At 43.5% G+C, this 3,888-nt stretch overlaps 1 pseudogene; it reads right to left on the bottom strand.

Annotated features, from left to right (window-relative positions):
* Nucleotides 1–361: 361 nt before the first annotated feature.
* Nucleotides 362–568, bottom strand: LOC142261060 (U2 spliceosomal RNA; annotated as a pseudogene).
* Nucleotides 569–3,888: the final 3,320 nt, after the last annotated feature.

Here is a 3,888-nt window from a genome sequence, read left to right as displayed (position 1 = left end):
ACAGCACCTGATGCCAAGTCTGCATCTTCTAACACCTGCAGTCACTGCAGCAGCTGAATCCAATGTGTCCAAAAGGGATCTATTCTATTCAATTGCAAATGATCTAGATAAGACTGAGAATAAGATACTGCACGGGACATAGCAGAGTTGGTCAAGTTGAGTGGAGATGAGTTTGCTATTTGGCACAGCTTTTGCATCAATAAAGCAAGTAAAAGGTGTGAAAGATAAAAAAAAGGGTGAAAGTGTGAAAAGTGAATTGGCCAAATTGAGGTGCATATAAAGTTTTTGCTTTCTTTCAATTCACTAATGGGGCTCATTTGAATCAGGTGAATTGAGTTCTGCTTTTGGAAACTGGGTTAAGAAGGGGTGCACCGGTCCTGGAGGTACTGCAATACCAGGTCAATGCGTGGAGTGGACAGAGCAAGATTTTTTCCATCTCCTTGTTCTAAAAATCCATTTAATATATGGTCCCCAGAGAGGGGACGTATCAGATATTAAACTGATAAGAACAGATTTAATTTTTTTTTTTTTCTGTTTATCAGTAGGACTTCAAAATAACAAAGGTGATCGCCTCCCGTTGCCTGGGAACCGTCCAGGCACAAGAGGGCTATGTGTCACCAGAAGGCGCACACACTTCCTCAAGGCCGGCAGACGTGCAATCCCAGGCACCTTCCAGTACCGACCAAGGTAGCGTCCTCCGAAACTACACTTGATCTTAGCCAAAAGGCCGAGAAGCTATAACCCGAATTGGTTACGGCCTTGAGTGGCACCCTGGCCTATACCGGACACATCTTAGGGAGAGGGAGACAAACCCACGCCTACAGAAGACATTTTTGTCACCCAAGCCAACCCTTGAAAAGGCTGTTTTGCAGAGCAAAAACAAGAAGAATGATGCTTTTTGCAGCCGCCGCCCACTGCAATTAATCTGAATAACTCCTCCTCCTCCAAGCACCTCCCCTCCCCCTTGCAGTCTTTCCAATTCATGATACAAAAAGACGGACGGACAGGACAGGACAGGACAGGCTGCCTGACTTTCCGTCACTGCCACCCTTTGCCATCCTTGCCCGTAGAAAGCCCTTTCATCATCCCCAAACCCTAATCTTTTCCCTTCCCTTCCCAGCTGCGTCTCACTCCCTTTCATTAGGAAGTGAGCGCAGCCTTTTCTCCGTTCTGCACATGCGCGACGTTAAACACAAATGCGCAGGCGTGCGTTCCATTAGCCTCACTGCATTCCACTCCCATACAGGAAGTGGGCGCAGCTATTACTACGGTCGCACATAAAAGAACCCACGGCCACCACTGCACACAGCTGACTCCACCACAGGACACCCACTTCTACACCAACGCAGGTAAGACAGGATCGGCACCTCTATGCTCCCGTTACAATCAGGCTCAGTCACCATGTGATAACGCTCTCAACTCTTTAGTTGCAGGCTCCCCTTGCTTCACCTCCACTGGCTGTGCTGCCATTTCCTCTCCCACCTGGAAGGTATACTTTATTCCACTATTTTCCTGTTTCTCTCTTCCCCCTTTTCCCATAACCTACTTTTATCTGCATTTGTGGGGTATCTATATGCTATTTACATCATAGTTTTATTCATTAATATGGAAGGGAAGAGTGCCCATGAGAGTGTTGAACTGCGGAGAGCAAGAGATTAAGCTGCTCCGATTTGCCACCATTGATAAGCTGTTCTCAGTAGATACACATGCTATCCAAACAGCAGCATCCACCATTGCTTCAGCCCACCCATTCAGTGACAGCTCACCAAGTCAGCCAGAGGAGTGGTGTAAGGAATTACACGTAGGCACTGACTCCACACCTTCACATCACAAGAAGGGGGTCTACAGGCTAGTGCAAGAATACGAGCAAGTCTTCAGCAAACATCCGCTAGACTTTTGAAGAATAAAAGGGGTCAAACACTACATCCCCACAAGTGCACACCCACCCATCAAAGAGAGATATAAGCCAAAACTACCTGCACATTACCAGTGTACCAAGGACATGTTGAGCAACATGAAGGAGGCTGGGGTTATCCGTGACAGTTGTAGCCTCTGGGCAGCTCCGTTGGTCCTGTTAAAGAAGAAGGACAGCACCACTCCCCTGTATTGAGGAATAGCTAGCTGCATTGAGAACTGCAAATTATTTTTCTACCCTTGATCTCACTAGTCGCTATTGGCAAGTGTCCGTTGCTGAGGCAGACCGGGAGAAGACCGCCTTTGCCACCCCGATGGGTCTCTGCGAGTTCAAAAGCATGCCCTTCGAGCTGTGCAATTTGCCAGGAACCTTCCAGAGGCTGATGGAATGCTGCTTGGGACACCGAAACTTTGAAACGGTACTGCTATACCTTTATGATGTTATTGTTTATTCTAAAGCAAACAAGATTTTAGGGTGTATAAAAAGGGAGATTAGATCCGGTGATCCCAACGTATTGTTAACCCTCTATAAATCACTTGTAAGGCCACATCTGGAATATGGGGTAAAGTCCTGAGCAGGTTGATAACCATTGGTTTGAGCATGGTAGGGTGTAGTGCGCATCTTCCTGCATCGGTAAAAGCTGCAGAAGTCCTTGAAGATTTCCGCTTCAAAGGCAGTGCCTTGATCTGTGAGGACTCTCTCTGAGTAGCCATGAGGTCTGCATAAGTGTGCTTGGAAGACCTTCGCTGCAGTATGGGCCATTAGATCTTTGACTTGTACCACAACCATAAATCTCGAGTAGTTGTCTACCATCGTAAGTGCATACGTGAGCTCGCCTCGATATTCTGCAACAAAACTCCCTTTTTCGATTTCAGTTTCAGCAAACACTCCTCTTCCTGTAGAAAATATTTATCATTACCTAAGACAGTCATTCTAATGCATGACAATATTAAGGCAATTTAGTTAAAACTTGTTTTAACTCACCTTTAAGGGGATTGATGTATTTCATGGTCAATCCAGGTTTGTCAGTGATGGCACTGACATAATGTATGGCGTCTTTTTCGGGCGTTATCCTTTGCCTTTTCATTGTGAAAATCCAGTTGCCTATATCAAAGCAAATTCTACTACTTGTAAAGTATGCAGAAAATGAAATGTAGAACATATAACATCAACTGCTTAGGAACGCATCATAGGTTAGTACTTAAAAGGATATTGTCATGTTCTAGTCATAATGCAAGCTGGACATTTTTCATGTTACCCTGTAATCGCCGGCCTGTTCTAATGCTCACAAGCCAAGATATAGGCTCAGCTGCTAAGGCTTCCCTCTGCCTTCTGAATGAAACTTGAATATGTCTGGCTCACTGTGTATATAGCAGGTGCTCAGAAAAAATAAGAGTAAATTCAATAGAAATAGCTCTGGCACACTATAGTGATCAATAACGTAAGAAAAGAACTCTTGGAATGCTGAAAATTCTTTATTTGTGCAAAAGGATAATTCATCCAACGTTTCGACCTTGTTTTTAGGTCTTTATCAAGGATAAAGTTATCTAAGATCATAAAGGGTTACAAAACCATATAAACACGTAATTAGTACATAGTACAACATAACAGTACAATATATTGCTACTTGAGAGTACAATGGGTCAAATAACCATGATGCACATACAAAAAATTTTTCCAAAGCCATAGTGAAAACATTTGTACTGAGGAAAGAAAATTTCCACATGACCTATCTGGAGAAACATTCTGGATCAAACAACCAAAAATAGTCAAGCAGGTAAATACACACCTATATGGATAACAGGATGATATGTGTTCAATTGTATAGCGTCATTGCCATTAAGGTACAAATGGAAAACTTGCAATCCTATATAGTGAAGGAAATGAACACATATCATATCAAAGAACACAGGAACATGGGTGTGAGAAAAACCTCAATGTTTATACTTTGTTCTTTATAATGGTGTGAACAT

Source organism: Anomaloglossus baeobatrachus, unplaced genomic scaffold (genome assembly GCF_048569485.1).
Source record: "Anomaloglossus baeobatrachus isolate aAnoBae1 unplaced genomic scaffold, aAnoBae1.hap1 Scaffold_207, whole genome shotgun sequence".
NCBI classification, from domain to species: domain Eukaryota; kingdom Metazoa; phylum Chordata; class Amphibia; order Anura; family Aromobatidae; genus Anomaloglossus; species Anomaloglossus baeobatrachus.
The sequence above is the reverse complement of the archived record's forward strand: the minus strand, read 5'-3'. Positions and strand labels throughout refer to the sequence as shown.